This window comes from Lygodium microphyllum, chromosome 2, assembly GCF_053477565.2.
Source record: "Lygodium microphyllum isolate KBCC chromosome 2, Lygodium_microphyllum_v1.1.10, whole genome shotgun sequence".
Lineage (NCBI taxonomy): Eukaryota > Viridiplantae > Streptophyta > Polypodiopsida > Schizaeales > Lygodiaceae > Lygodium > Lygodium microphyllum.
In genome coordinates, this window is record NC_141136.1 from 48630320 (window position 1) to 48647507 (window position 17188).

Below are 17188 nucleotides of genomic sequence, written 5' to 3' on the forward strand. Positions count from 1 at the left end.
AAATGGGGTGGAAAAAAGGATGGATGGTGCCATGGAGAAAAAAGTGAATCATTCTTGTATGTTGTATTATGCATCCGTGGAGAAATGGCTTGCTAGGTACAAGCAAGCTAGAAGAGAGTGGAAGAGCTATCCCAAGGGCATGGAGGAGATAGCGTGGTTTATGTATATGCGGTGGTTGCATGAAGCTTTGATTGTAGCTTCGTGTGAAGGGGTAGAGGTCTCAACCGAGGAGTGGGAATTCTGAAGGGGATATAGTATGAAGGTGAACACAAGCTTTATTTGCTATTATCTAGATTTAATACACACTCGATGAAATGACCTCTCCAATGGATTGTGGTGTCATGGTAAAAATTGAGTAAGAGACCGATGGTAGGCCACGGATCCAAATATCGTAGTAGATGAGATGGACTATTTTGGAAACTTGTTATCTCAATGGATTAACATTGCTTCTCGATTATCATATCTGATGTACACTGATTTCAAATGGTATTGGAAGGAGCTAGAGCAACCGTTTGGTAAGGTCTATTATGATTTTTGGAGGTAGATTTTGATAAAAGTTGGATGGATCTGTGCAACAGGTTTATCCTATCAAATCATTGTGAACACATGCATAATATTTTTTATTAAATTTTCCACAATACGAAATAGTCAAAAATATTGATTTACTCTTATATATGATATTATTAAATAGGTAATCTTCTATCCAAATCTCTGACAACCTCAATGGTGGTATGTTGTGCCATCAACATCTTGGAGTTTGCAAGTGTATGATGAAAGAAATGTCCCCAACATGGATGTGGAGAGTATGTAGCTAGAGGGGTTGATATTGTAGAGGGTGGAGAGCGAAGAGGGCTTGGAGCATGTAGAGGAGACATACACTTGTAACGTAGACAAAGAGATAGGAGGAGACCAAGAATTTATTGAGAATGAAGTGGACTTCTCTTTCTATGGTGAGCTATGTATAGACCTTCTAGCATACACTAACCTATGCTAAGAGCTTTATATGGAGCCATCCATAGAGTTGTATTTGTGTCTGCTTACTCAATTCTTTGATAATTCACTTTTAAGGATAGTTTAGTATATACATCCTAATTAGAATCCTTTTTTGTAGAGTTATATTGTCGTGCTTTATCTAAATCCTTATATTGATTACACTAACACCATTTTCAATTTGTGTAGGTTACCTTTGACGATACCTAGAGAGTAGAATGAGTCGAGTGATGACCGATATGCAGATCCACGAGATATTCATACATATGTCTCTGGACTAGATAGTCCGCTCTAGAGATATGGCGGACCAAGAGTTATCACGACCATCGTCAAGCTATTCTGTGAGAGGTCTACTTTAGGATGCTTCAATCTCTAATACTAGACGATGTCAATACTCTAGACTAACCTCCGATGGAGGGATTGGTTCTAGGAGGCATTTCAATGATGTGGATGCTCTGAGCCCACGGTTGATTCCAGAGAGGGTTACTATAGCTTACTCTCATATCGAATCTAGAGAGGGTGGCTCAAGTGGGTTTATGGAGGCACAGATGTAGTGTCTCCATCTCATTGGTATGGTGGAAACTTGTCATCTCCAAGATTTGTCACAATTGTAGGGACATCTACTCTCATGACTTGAAGTTTCACTCAGTCACCTGTAGTAGATGGCATCCCTATAAAGGCTACTTTGAGAGATACTATCCTTGCAATTACACCAAATGTATAGGGATCTCTTGATTATGCCTAGAAGTGTGGTCACAAAGTGAGAGAGGTGGCACCTTAGACAGATCCCAGTAAGGTACAAATACCTCGTAGATGACAAGACATGTGATGTGATCGTAAATGATGAGAGGGAGGAGGGTGATGTCTCATATGAGAGTTTTGCTAACAAGTAATTTAGATAAAACATTCTAGATCATAGAAAAAATATGTCGGAGAGGAACAAGGACTATATAGTAGCATCTTTGCATGACGAGTTTTCGGTACCTATGGTAGTAGAGAAGTTTTCACTAGACATTATAACAAAAAGGCTCTGTAGACGTGCTTGTAGATGCAATATTTGAACTGTGTTAAAAAATGTCAGGCGCGTTTATTACTGTGTCTACTGCTGCGTCTAAAATTTCACGTCTAAAAGCACGCTTATAATGAGACTTATACGCCCATATAGACGCGCATATAGACGCGCGTATTGACACACTACATAAATATATCCAAGGTGCCCCTGCTCTTGTCTTCGCAGTGACTCCTTGGTGCGCGTCGTAAGGTGAGACCTCTTGTTATGAAGCGCGTCTCTCACCTTTGACCATCCCCAATTATCTGAGAATCGTGAATTCTCGGGATTAGGGTACCTTCTATGTACTGCCCGCAGCACCTCTTGCTACAAACCATGTTTTTTATGCTTAAAAGAAATCATGCAATCTTTGTATGTGGCATACACGACACTCCTCAAGTAGGCTATCACTTCCCTCCCCTCACATTTATGCAAGATACCACCAACATCAGTCTCGCATGACTCTCCCTCCTCCCTCGACGGGCACTACCCTCTACCTCACTCGATGCATGTGCTTCTGCAGATGCACGTGCTTCGGCCGATCCATGTACTTCGACTGATCCATGTGCATCAGTTGATCTGTGTGTATGCATAGTCCATGGAATACCTGTTAGTAGAGGTGTACCAAGGTTTGGTGTGCCAAGGTTTGGTGTCTGTGTGGCAGTGCTAGGCAAAGATGTGATAGGTGTCCCGGACATGACTCTGAAAACCTCCTCTGCAGTTGGAGGGCGACCAAGATAGCTGGTCATCTCCCCCATGAATTGCTCCTTGTTTGGAAAACCTCCAAAAAAGCTACTAACACCTTTAGAAAACTCTGCTAAGGTGTTGTTTATGTGTTCCAACTCAGGATCAGTGCAGATCCAGGATTCCACATCTACACAAGAAAAATCATATTACCCTGTGCAGATAAAACATATTACATGTTGCCTCTATATCTGCATCTCTGTGTGTGTCTATCAACACGTCTATTTCTGTGTCTATACCTGTGTCTACACTATCATCTAGTCGCGCTGACAGACACGCACAGTCGAACCATATTTTTAAAACTTTTATAAAAAATGCGCAAAAAAACCTCCATAGATGATAGTCGATAGCATGTAAAGAGAGAGAGAGAGAGACAAACAGACAGAAAAAGCAAACAAGATTGAGAGAGAGAAGAAGAACTCAACTTCTTTGCTTGTTTCGACATGTGACGGCTAGGTTGCAAGCTCCTTGTCCTCCTTCTCCCTTCCCTTGGTAAGTTGCTTGAATCTTCTTCTCTTCCTTGCTGTTTGACTCTTGTTCTTTACTCTTTGGCTCTTCCTTCCTCCTGTCCTCTTTTTACTCTTATTTCCTTCCCTCATTGTCTTCATGAAGTGATAGATAGACATGATTAGTGATGTCGAGCTCGAACTGCAGAAAATGCACAAAAAACGCAGGAAAGCATTGGTTTGAAAAGAAAGCCACAACTTTTTTTAAATTTTTTTATATTTGCATGGCACGTCTGTAAGCGCGTGTAATTGCGCATGTATATGCACAAATAAGACATATTACACGCGCTGATAGACGCTCAGTTACAATTAAACTGATTAGATGCTAGCTTTTGGTTGTTTTTGGATCAACATGACATGAATTTCCTAGTCTTTCAATATCAAAATATTTGCCTCCATGTTGTAAGTATCAATGTATTTAGGGAATATGGCATATATACCAAATGAAATCACATATGTCCTTATGATTCAGGTGTAATTATGACGTCATCTTCTACTAGTATGGGACATGCTGAGTCAACAAATAGTACACCTCCAGTGAGGATGAGACATTGCGTCTTCACAATCGAGACACTTGGCTACGACGAAAAATCAAATGTATGTGTGATCGTTGTCGAGGATGTTTTTTTCGAGCACGTCGAATCACAATGTCACACCTCAGCATGTACGGAGAGTAGGACCAAGAAAAAGACCCAGTAATTTTTATTGCTTTATTTGCACAAATATTATTGGTCTATGTTGCGTCGTCACCATTAATCAAAACCTCCTTTTTTTAATTGAGTAGGATGCGGTACCACATCCTCAAATGGTCGCTCCAGGGTGTCAAGAGGCTGTGAAGCGTCGATGCGAGGAGGCAGAGTCCTCAAGAAGAGTAGAGACTAATGACTACGATAGCAGCCCTCTTCAAATGCCCCATCAAGTTTTGGAGGAAGAGATTTTGGACAACATGGTGCATGATTTATTTTCCCATGAGGTTCGAGGAGAGGGCGCCACTAGAGAGACAGATGACCCGCTACACATAGCGTCGAAAAATCCATTGTACAAAGGTTGCACCTACTCCGTTCTATGTGCATCTCTCGAGATACTGAACTTACAAACCATTTATGGATGGAGTAATGCTAGCTTGAATGCATTATTGAAGTATGTATCATTTGATATTAATTTATAAATGCTTCTAGACAATATTCTCGGTTTGTTAACTCTGTTTGCACAATATATGCAGGTTATTGTCACAAATGCTTCCAAATGGAAATAAATTACCAACTAGAAGGGAGCAAGCAAGGCGTTTCTTGACATCTCTTGGAGGTCTCGATTACATTAAAATCCATATATGTGTCAATGATTGCATCTTGTTTTGTGGGGATCATGCATCTGCACGATAGTGTCCTATTTGTGGTGAACCAAGATACAACCAGGATATAAAATCAATGGATTTGCCTCGTAAGGTTTTGTGACATTTTCCTATTATTCCACGTATTCAACTTATGTTTAAGTGTGAATCTATTGTGAGACTCATGTCATGGCATGCTAGTCACCATTCAAGTGATGGAAAGTGGAGAATTCCTTCAGACACACCAGCTTGGCAACATGTAGACAATTTGTGGCCTACTTTCAAAGAAGAGCCCATAAATTTGAGATTTGGTCTAGGATTAGATGGAATAAATCCATTTTGCATCAAAAGCACCTCATATAGTGTATGGCCAGTGGTATTGGTGAACTATAATATCCCTCCGTCCATGGCAATAAAAAAAGGACATGTAATGTTGTCCCTTTTGATTCTTGGAAAACACAAAGTAAAAAACATGGACATTTACTTAGAGTCTTTGATCGAGGAGCTAGAAATGCTATGGAGAGGTATTGAGGTGCAAGATGTGAGTGCATCATTGTCCTCTAGAGATTTCACTTTAAAGGGCATATTGTTGTGGACCATGCATGACTTTCTAGGCTATGGAGAGTGTTCTGGTAGTTGCATACTCTATTTTATTCATTCTTACCCTTAATCAAATATATCTCATCATTAATCCACTTGTTTTTATAGGTTTAACTATATCAGGATATCATACATGTCCAATTTGCGGTCCCTCTCTGGTTTCTTCTAGACGGACACACTTGAAGAAGGTTATCTATGACAATCATCATCGTTTTCTTCCTATTGACCACCCCAAATATGCACACCCCACTAATGGAAGAACTCCACAATCTCTGACCATTCAAGATTGGAAGGACACTTGGACACACGTCAATGATCATCCTCCACTTGGCATGAGTCGGTAACTAGTTTACTTCTTTTTTTGTCTTTAAAGTACACTCCATTATGAGAACAAGAAATAATATATTGTTTGTGCCTTAGATTCTCTATATTTTTTCATCTCCCATATTGGATTGAACTCAAGATCAATCACCTATTGGATCCCATGCATATATTCAAAAATGTTGCCTCTACATTATGGGATCACTTAATCGAGGCTCGTGATTCTGTCAATGTAAAGAAGGATTTACGTAGCATTGGACGTATGAGACGAGCTTGGCCATGCATCGGACCCAGAGGAAAGATCGAGTTACAGCATGCACCTTGGATGTTGTCGAAGACCGAAGAAAAGATGGTGAAGCAACAGATATGTAGCTTTTGAACTCCCACATGATATATGAGATGCCTCAAGGGATCCTTCATAAAGAAAAAGAAAAGAGGTGTGGAGCAACTATTCGATTTAAAGTCTCACGATTGGTACAAAATGATTCAGGTAATGATTTTCATAGCCATAAATATATTAATTAGTGGAGTAACTATGTAGACTAATTAACAATATATGAATATTTACATACAGTTCATCCTTCCTACTAGCATATCCCATTGTGTTTCGAAAGATGTGCGTGATATCATTTATAAGATGGGTGAGCTCGCGAGGTATGTATACGTTATACTTATTTTTTAGTTTACATATTATGTACATCACCTAGTAAACCCGCTTGAATTTATGGGCAAAACTAATCATCGTTCTCAATTGCATATTGGTAGATTTGTGAGTTTGAAGGAAATGGATCCAAATACGTTGCAAGAGGCTCGAGTATTGTCCATTGAGGTGGTTTGTTTGGTGGAGGAAACTTTTCCTCGCTCCATTTTGACTACTCAAGTACACTTACTCGTACATCTGATTGATGAGATCACAATTTGTGGAATAGTTCATGCAAGGTGGATGTTTTTTCTAGAGCACTTTATGAAAACCCTAAAAGATTTTGTAAGGCAAAATGCACGGCCCGAGGGAAGCATGGCTGAGGATTGGTTAGTGCAATCATCCCTTGTACAAATCTCTGAATATCTTACTAAAGTGGACTCCTCTTTACCACAACTATGGAAAGATGATGAAGATTTGAGGATGATCTCTATAATACCTCAAGGAAAAGGAAGGAGCAAAGTGCTAATGAAAGAGGAACTTCGTAAGTTAAATGTATTTTGTGTGCTTAACAGCGAAGTAATGAGCAAATGGGTGACACTATATAAAGAAGCAAGGGCAAGAAGAGTAAGCAAAAGGCAAGCATTTCGTGCTAGACATGGACGTAATGTCCCATATCCAGAACATTTAAGTGCGCTTTCACATCATATTGATATAGATTGGCTACATGAAGAAATGGAGAATATGGAAAAAGAGGAGGCAATGGATATATCGCAAGAGGAGTGGGAATACGCACGAGGTTGCTTATCAAAGGTGAGACATACTTATAATTAAATTATCTTTAGTTATATATGATCTAATAATTTTACATGTTTCATCTTTAACTAAATCATTAATATGATCTCAATAATGTACTACTAGTGCACATTGTTCAATGCTATTTGGTGTGAAGGCAAACATTTTCAAACTCAACGTATAGATGATAAGAGAAATACCCAGGATTGTGGTATCCTTGCAAACTTCCACAATACCAATGGCACCATGGAAGGTTATTGTGGCTTGATCCAAGATATTTTAAAGCTTGACTTTAGGCGATGTTTTATATATGTACTAGATGTGAAGTGGTTTAAAGAAGTAGTAACAACGGGTGAGCATTGCACAATTAGACGTCATCCAAGTGGTTTTGTAGTGATTGACTCTACAAAATTTCACCAAGGCAAGAATGACACATTCGTACTACCTCAACAATGCGAGTAGGTATATTAGAAGCTATTTATTTTTATATATATTACTTCTTGATACATTCTCAAAATACAATAAATATCTAAGTTGCTTACTTTTTGTTTTTTAAATGCAGGTTGTGTATTACCCAATGGTAAACAATAACCGATGGTGGCATGTCATCCCCATATCTAATCGTTCAAAACCAATATATGGCAATGCTATAAACATAGAGATAGTTGATGACAATCCAACAATCAATGATGATACAATCAATGATGATGCACATGATGATGCCATGATCGATGATATACATGATGCAGTGCAAGATGATCCCCACAAGGATGTTCAAGGAAGCGCAGAAGAGGATAACAATATGGTTGTAGATGATGATGAAGAAATTGAGTATAGCAATACATCTGACAGTGGGATAGACTTATTTGTTTCATTGCCTATTGGTAACATAGACCTAGAGATAGATAGTCTAGCAAGGGCCGATCTCATTGAAGTTGAGATTGATCATTCATTGTAGCATATATAATTAGCTTTGAATGATTGGATGTATATTTGTAATACTCAGAAAGAAGTAAAGTTGGTAATGTATTCAAACAAATACTAGCTATTAAGATGTTTGGTCATATTTAGGGACTTTATGAGAAATGAAAAATATGTGTATTTATTTTCGCATCTATAGGTGTGTTTATAAATGCAGGTATATAGACACGTTCCGTATACTAGTGCGAATAGACGTGCTGATACACGCGCTGATAAATGTGCCCGCTATTTCGCGTGTAGAGTGCGCTTCTATAGGGCCTTTCTCTTGTAGTGAGATGGATGATGGAGCGTATGCATGCAAATATGTCATATAGATGATTAGACGCACACAAGGAAATCAAGACTAGTGGCACCTCAAAGCCCGAGTGGTTAGATATAGAGGATTGGTGAAGACTCAAGGAGGAGGCTACAGACTCTGTAGGATGATGGCGACAGTATAGTAGGAGGTAGCAAGGACATGATTGGACGCAAGGGTCATGTATCATTTGGGGAGTGGAGGCCACAAGACTTATTTAGAGGACTTTGTAAGTTTTCTTTTGGTTCTTCTCACTTTCTTATTTGGAATATCACTTGTACTAACAACCTTATTTCTAGCAATGCTATTCGTTTTTCATTGGAACACTCTATCACAAACTGTGATTCTATAAGTTTGGAGACTCGATATACAAATAGATATGGTCTCACTATACTTATTGATAGGTTGTATGTGCATGTTGGTACAGTAAATCATCTTTCTTGTCTATAGTCATTAGTTTTTTGTGATGCATTATGTACGGTGGACAAATGTTTGGTTGCTTATTTTGTAGAGTCTGTTTGATGCTCCGTTGCATCATGACGAGTTTTTAGATTGCTTGGATTTGTAGCATGCACTTAGATTTGTGAAGTACACATCCTTTTCTTTTTTGGTCTTGTGATCCATATAGGTCTCTTCCATACAACATTTCTTAGATATATTTATCATTTGTATAAAATCACACTTTGCGATATTTACATATAGATTTCCATGTTTGTTTTGAACTCTTCTCTCCATGGTTCCATGTAATTTTATGAATTGTCATCACCGGTCTTGTACTTATTTTATGAGTTATCAGTCTTGTGGTTTTAAGTAGTTTTTATACTTGTTTGTATGATGATTGCATATTTAATATGTAATTGTTTGCAGAATATTATTTAGTATACAATCGCTAATTTACTACACATGTTGCTATACCAGTCATTATATGCATTGCAAAGCGTCTCTATTATTGTAGCTATCCACATTGCTATTAGCAACTCTAATAACAATGCAGATAGCTATGATAATAACGACGTGATTAGTGATGAATTTATAGAGACGCCTATACCGACACTTTTAGTAATGATGAAAGTAAAATCTTTAATGAATATTTGAGTTGTTTTAAACATCGGTATATGGCATGTATCTTGTAGTGATGTTAAGATCTAAAGTTACCTCCTTGTTACCACTTTCTTTCTTGAGGATAATACAATCTTAAATCTTTCTCTAACAAGTATTGATCTAGTAAGAAATCCTCAAGAATGAGCTTGATTATGATCAATTTTAATGCTTTCAATTGATATAGGAAGCTCTAGTGTGAGTATGACAAAGATAATTTTGGAGATTGGAGCTAGCAATGTATCTTGTCTTCAATTATTTTTTTCATTTTAGAGTAGTTTTGTCTACTTTTAGGAGTGATCTTTGAGCTCAAGTCAAGTTTCATGCTATGAGGAGACACCAAATCCACATCAAGCATACCATCATGTTAGAAAAGTATAAAGAATATGAAGGACTGTATAAGAAAAATCCATAGAAAGAGTCATAGTGCTCTTGAATTTGAAGGATATATCGTGGTCAATTTATGTATGTATGTAAGTGCACATGAGACCTGACAAAAATTTAGTGTAGCTTCTTCTAGAGTAATGATATCCTTTTTTTTGTATCTCTATATTAGGTTTAGCTCACACAAGGTGGAAGAAGAAAAAGGGAAGGGGCATCATCCAATGTGTGTCCTTTTCATTTGAAAATAGAAAGGTAGTTTTCTTTTGAACACCACAACTTCTATCAACCTTAGACCCCTAAAAGATAAAATTTAGCTAATAGAAGATGTTTCACTTTAGATATGGAAAATTTTGATTCAAAAGAAGTGTGCATAAATTCTTGTGATTGGTTGCTTGATGAGATACATAAACTTGAATTTAAGGTTGAGTTGAATCCAACTTTTGACATATTATTAGACTAGACCTATTGCATCATTATTTGGACATTCATTTTAAGCACTATGATGGAGGTGTTACTTTGTGTCAAACAAAGAATGTTGAGATATTATTGCATAGATTTGGCCTAGAAAACTGCAAGCCTATTGCTAGTCCTATGGAGACAAGTTTGAAGTCGAGCCTTCATGATATTGGAGATAGTCTTGACAACTTCTTGTATTGATAAGCTGTTGGATGCTTGATTTATGTATACATTATGAGACGTGATATTTAGTTTGTAATCTCAGAGATGAGCAAGCTTATGCATAGCCTGGGCACTAAGCATTGGTATTAAGTGAAGCGGATCTTTCACTAATTGAGTGGTACTAAGTACCTTGGGCTAGTTTATCCCAAGGGAGGATCATTACCACCAAATTTACATGCTTTTTTAGATTCTTGCTAGGGTGTTTGTTATGATACTTGTGTATCCACAATAGTTTTTGCTTCATGCTCGGTAGCACATGCATAGTGTGATTGAGTAAGAAAATCATCCCATGTGGACACTTCTAATTGTGAAACTAAGTACATGAAAGCTTGCACAACTATGACTAAGTGTGTTTGGCTCAAACACCTCTTGGCTGATTTGGATATTGGATGGTCATGTGCTACCACCATCTTTACTAATAGTTAGAGCACAATGGCAATTGCACAGAGTCTAGTGTTCTATACATGTACTAAGCACATTCAAGTATATTATTAATATGTTTTTTAAGGAGAGATCAACATATCTTACGTGCCAACACGAGACAACCTTGAAGATAGTCTCACAAAGGCTTTCCCTCATGAGAAGTTCGAAGCTTTCTACAAAGTTTTGGGCTCACTCCCCTTTGGGGATTAATATATTTCATTATCATGGCACTACCACATACGTGAGTAGTAGATCTCATTCATCGAATCACTACCAGGAAGGATTTGTTATTATATTTTAGTAGTGATATGTGTAAATACAATTAGGACTGCTACGCTGGTAATTCACTATGTGTATACCCTCTATATCACATGCATTCAAGGCCTATTCATAAATATTCTTATATGTGAATTTTCCCTTAATAAAACATAACCCTTTTCTATTCAATCTGTAAGTAACCCCTTTATATAGGATCCTTCTAAATGTAAAAAATGTGTAAAAATAGTATTTTTAAAATCTCTTTTATTGAACCCACGTGATACATACATATATTTATGACTAAACTCCCCGGGATGCTACGGCACTTTTTTCCTCTTGCAACCCTAAATCCAATACGTAAGTCATATCCCTATGATCATTGAAACAACTTTTGGTAAATTTGTAAAAAGGAATATGGTCAAAAAATCCATAAATACTCCAAAAGCATTCACATTTTGTAAACCTAATCATCATCTTAGCCAACAATGCATGATATTGTATGTGACAAAATTCGAGTTTATAAGAGTGATCTTTCTTTTGTGTTTTGGAAAGGTAGCAACATTTCATATGTTTCAAGAAGTTGTTGGGATGTTGTAGTACATTTACTTGTTCAACAAAACCCATTTCCTTTCACAGCGATGAAAATTGAGTTTGAAGAACGTGTTGAACCAATTTTCTTTCATAGCGATGACAATTGAGTTTGAAGAACGTTTTAGGTGGCCTAGTGTCATAAAGCATGTGGTTGTGTTGTTCTAACTAATGGACTTTAAGAGGTAAGGATATCATCGTCGAGTAAATCTAAAAGGGTTGCAGGCAATAGGAGCATGCAGCGCCACATCGTGGTACTATAGCGAAACCACGACAAAGCCGAACAAAACATATAAGTAGTTAAGCTAGGATGCGTTGCAGTTATCATTATGGATGATCCAAAAGTCTAAGTGGTTAAGCTAGCTGCCATAGTTGAGATGGCTACAACCATATAGAGAAATTGCAGAGTTCGAAACAAAGTAGAGAAGCGCGGATCATTATTCTCTGAAGTAAGACTGAGCAGCGCCTAATAGTCGGTATTAAATCCAGGCAAAGAGGATAGGGCTACGGACAATGTGATAGCCATCGGACCATGTAAGGGAGCCAAAGGAGATGATTTCGGTCACCCCAGGGGTAAAGACCGTGGACTCAGCAGAGAAGGTGACAGTGTAAGAGAGCTTCTGACCTGTTGAAGTGAAGTAAAGAGAGGCGGGTTGGACCTGCATCGATAAAATGGTCATGAAAATTTGATGAGGTTAGTATCGGTGACCATAAGTTTTTGACATACTCCCATGTTAGGAAAATATTGACTTTCCCTTATTTTAATCTTTAGTGATTTACCTAACGAGCTTTCCTAGGAAGGGACCACATACCTAGCTAATTGGGGTTGGAGGCCCCAAACACCATGAGCTTTCTACTTGGGAGGTGCTACATCTCTGGCTATGTGCACTGGGGGAGGGTGCTGTCGTCCCAAGTACACTCAGCCAGTGCAGGCTCCCTTGCAGAAACTCATGGTAGTCCCCCCCCTTCGTGCGAGGACATCTAGCTAGGTGTGTGATGCCCCCCTCGTGATGTCGTCGTAATCCCAATGTCAAAATTATAGTGGGAATCTATTTGAAACTTCCTGTGTGGTAAGGTTGATGGAATTACTGACCTCGACTTGAACATCCGTGGGCGGCTCGACAGTTACATTGTAGGTCACAGTGTGAGCGGGGCCGACGTTGGTGACTGTTCGGGAGAAGGTTTGCCAGTAGCTGCTGCTCTCGTTTTGATAGAAGGCCGCGGAGAAGGAGGGGTAGTTGAGGTCACGAACGGAGCTGGTTGAGTGGTTGCTACACCGGTAGGCGCCCTGCTTGCTGAAGATGCTTAGCTGGTCGGTCGTGTAGTTGAGGCCGCACAGGAAATCGAAGTAGTCTTGCATGCTTATGTCGTAGATCAGGCCCGGCCCCAGGGCCGCGTTCGGGTGCACGTGCCCCGCCCCGTGCACTAACGCATCGGACGCATACCCCGTCGACACGTCCAGAATCGGACTCCCGGTATTGTCTGTCGTCACTGCGGATGTCATCACGGCCGACTTCACCGCCGCCGGGCTCCAGTCCGGATGCGCTGCCCGCAGCAGTGCCGCCACCCCCGATATGTGCGGGCACGACATCGACGTCCCCGATATTATGTTGAACTCCGTCCTCCGATCGTCTTCCGGCAGATTTGTAGGCGAGTTTCCGTCCGTCCACGCTGCCAGGATATTTAGCCCTGGCGCTGTCACGTCCGGCTTCAGTATCTCCGGCACGAGTGAGTTGGGCCCCCTCGAAGAGAAGGCCGCCATCTTCGGCGCCGGACGCACGTGCAGCGTCGTGCCTTGGGGCACAAGGGTAGCCATAGGGGTCTTTGTGGTGGCGACATATTGCTGGATGAGCTGGCTGGCCTTGTAGCCGACGAGAACGGCTGGCAGGACGTGGCAGTCACCGATGAGCTCCTCGCCGCTAGCTTTGTCGTTGGCAAGGATCATACCGGCGGCTCCGAGCTTCTTCACGACTTGACCCTTGGCGGCCCGGCCGATGATGCCGCGCTCGCAGAGCACGATCTTGCCTCTGACGAGGGCGGAGTCGAGGAGGCCGGACATGCAGAGGGAGGCGTTGACAGTGTCGGCCCCTGGAAGTGTGGCGTTGGCAGCCATGACTAGCGGGGCGTGCGACACATTGCTGATGCAGAGGGAGATGCCAACCACCGAGGGGCCATCTTCGCCAAGGATCACGTCGACTGGGAAATCGCGGTCGAGGCTGCTGGCGGCGACCGTGAGGATCCACGGCGCGACGTTACGGACCGTGAAAGCCGCCGGGCCGGCGTTCCCGGCGGAGGCCGAGACGAGGATGCCGGCCGCTGTGGCTGCAAAGGAGCCGACGGCGACAATGTCGTGGGGAAGATCCACCGCGGTGCCGCCGAGGGAGAGGGACAGGACATCGACGCCGTCGGCGATGGCGGCTTCCATGGCGGCGAGGATATCGGTGTTGTAGCAGCCGAGGACCCAACAGACCTTATAGACGGCGATGCGGGCGGCGGGGGCGATGCCGGAGGCGTTACCGGAGGCGGCGCCGAAGACGCTGGCGCCAGGGACCCGAGCGCCGGCGGCAGTAGACGATGTGTGGGTTCCGTGGCCTTCCTTGTCTCTCGGGGATTTATATTCGAGGGTCTCGTTAACGGGCTTGCCGAGGGCCCCCTCGTAACCCTTATAGAAGGTGCGCGCGCCGATGAGCTTCTTATTGCATAGAGCCGTCCCGTTGAACGTAGGCCGGACCTCGCACGTGCCCTTCCATCGAGCCGGCACGTCGGAGAGCCCGTCGTCGGCGAAGCTGCGGCGGCCCTCCGGCCACACGCCCGTGTCCAGCACCCCGATGATGATGTCGGCGCCCTGCCGGCTAGCCTTCCACAGCCCCTCCGTGCTGTACGGGTAACCGCCAGGCCCGTCTCCCCGGAGGCCCAGGAAGGACGGTGTGCGGGTCGTCTGGACCTGTAGCGCCGTGTCCTTCACGGCCAAGGCCACCTCGCCCTTCGCCCGCAGCGCTTGCGCCTCCGCCTCGGTCAGCCGCACGGCGAATCCCTCCAGGGCCCGGTCATACGTGTATAACATCCGGTCCTCTGCCTTGTCGGCCACGCTTCCCAGCACCGACCGCACGAGGCTGTGATGCCACGCCTTGCTGGAGCCAAAGGTCGCCATTAGCACGCTGGCCTGGCGCATCGGCGCATGCACGATGTATGTCTCCAGCCCATCTTCGGCCTCGGACGCGCCAGCGGCAGCTGAACTAAGAAAGATCAGCGCGAATGAAACGAGAAAGAAGATTGAGATAATAGCTCCCACCATCTTGAGCTTCGCTTAACTAGCTCGATTGAGATTAAGGTCGCACTAATGCTGTGCGACTCCTGATCGGCTCCCATGGCTCTGCCGCCTCTCTATATACCTATACTGATTAAATCTTTGCCTCAATCTGTTGCAGGCCATTGCCGGCACAACCAGCTTGGCCAACCGACGCTATGGTCCTTGCCGTTTCCGCCGCCGGCCTGGTCGATCTGCCATATAGAACTACTATGATGATGCCGGAATAAGAAAGAAAACAACACCATCATCCGGCTCCAATCTTCTTCGTAGCCTTCCTACGGTGTGTTAAGCTGGGCCTTTTCCACGCTGTGTTTACACGTGCAGCTTAAGATCGATTTGTAATTATCGTTTTTTTTAAAGTTTTTTTCCCTTATTTTTTATGATTGAGGAAATTATCTACTTTTGTTTTAGCTTTTGAATTTCGTTGTTTTGTTGTGGTTTAGCTTTTTTCATAGCATGTAGATAAAATGTAGAGGCTACAGGTCTTGGGAGAGGTCCAAGGATCACGGTCATGCCACATTTGCTCAAAGCCAAAATGGATTTATTATATTATTATTATTATTATTATTTTCCCCCCTTTTCTTCTTCTTCTACTTTGCTTTCTTCTTCAGCATCTTCTTCTAAAAATTTTCAAGGTGTTTTCTAAGCATACAATTCTTCTCCTTCTCTTATTGTCAATGCTGGTTCAAAAAGCTAAAAGTTCCTAATGCATAAAGCTCAATGATGGGACATTTGTATTCGACAGGCTACCAAGGAAGATTGTAGCTACAATGAAGGAGATACATTCTTTTGGGATCCAACCTTTGATTTTCTTGCACCTATTTCTGATGCCAAAGTGTGAAAGTTGTTTGGACCTCAATGCATGCAATATTGTGAATTCACTATCTGATGTTGAGGGCAGAGAAAGACCATGGACATTCATGGCTAGAGGTGGTGGTTCCAAAGATGAATCTTAGAGAATCGCAAAGAAATAAGGTGGTAGCAGTAACCTCTTTGTGTCAGATGAAGAAGTGACTTCAAATGCAGGCTAATAACCTCCCCATTATAGTTGAACCATAATTGGTTGCCTTCTTACAGTAGTGCAAGCTACACAAGTCCCTATTGTACACATGGTCCATGCACATCTTCATTAACAAGCATCACCTTGAAGTCCATCCCATTGTCAGCATCTACCTCATCTCTACACTTGTGGCATGTGACAACTTGCCTCATGCTCAACACCTCCTTGACATGACAGGCTCCCATATGCCAATGAGGCCTCCTAGACTTCCCAATCATATGTCTCTTAAATCATTGACATTCCTAAGTAGCTTAGAAGCATGTGCAACTGCAAGAACATTAAAAATAGTACAAACACTACATGATGAGATAACCAAAAGGGGATTGGCAAGCAAGATTTGTGTGGGAAACAAACTAATTGATATGTACACCAAATGGCACTTGCTCATTGATACACAAGAAGTACGCGATCATCAACTAGTTTGAGATGCAGTCTCATGGAATACATTTATTGCTTTCTTATGTTGAATATGGGTTTGGTCACAAAGTCAAGAAGTGTATTTGACAAATGCAAGTAGATGGTATATCCCTTTGTTTTGTCACGTTCCTCTGTAGCTTGAAAGTAAGCAATACATTTGGACAGCCCAAGAAATACATGTTGTAGTAATTAAAAGGGGACTAGAAAAAGAGCTCCACTTGGGTAGCACATTGGTTGATATGTATACTCACTTATAGAGGCATATTGAGTGTCTGTCAGGTTGCCAAAGAAAGATGTAGTATTATGGGTTGCACTAATTGCAAAGTATGATCACCATAGGCTAGATAAGGAAATCTTGGATTGTCTTAAGAATATGCAACTTGAGAATGAGTTTGTAAATGTTTTACCCAAAATAACAAAATAACAATTGGCTAGCAACATCTTTTGCCCAAAATACGAGTTGTCTAGCCATAAAATCCCTAGCATAAAAATTGAAATGCGCACTAATGCACAAACTCTCACACCCCATAAATATACTCTAGTGATACTTAGTCGTCATAATACATACAACGACCATGGATATCCAAGTTGTCGATGATTAAGCCACCATGAAGGTCACTAAAAAAGACATTGATGTCAATGTTGATTGTACTAATCCTTCACAATGTCGATGTTTTCTATCATCAATCTTGATTGTATTAATCCTTCACCACAAAAGTGGC

At 41.5% G+C, this 17188-nt stretch overlaps 1 pseudogene; it reads right to left on the reverse strand.

The window, feature by feature from the left end:
* Positions 1-12715: 12715 nt before the first annotated feature.
* On the reverse strand, positions 12716-14851 carry LOC148039707 (subtilisin-like protease SBT1.7 pseudogene; annotated as a pseudogene).
* Between the last annotated feature and the right edge of the window lie 2337 nt (positions 14852-17188).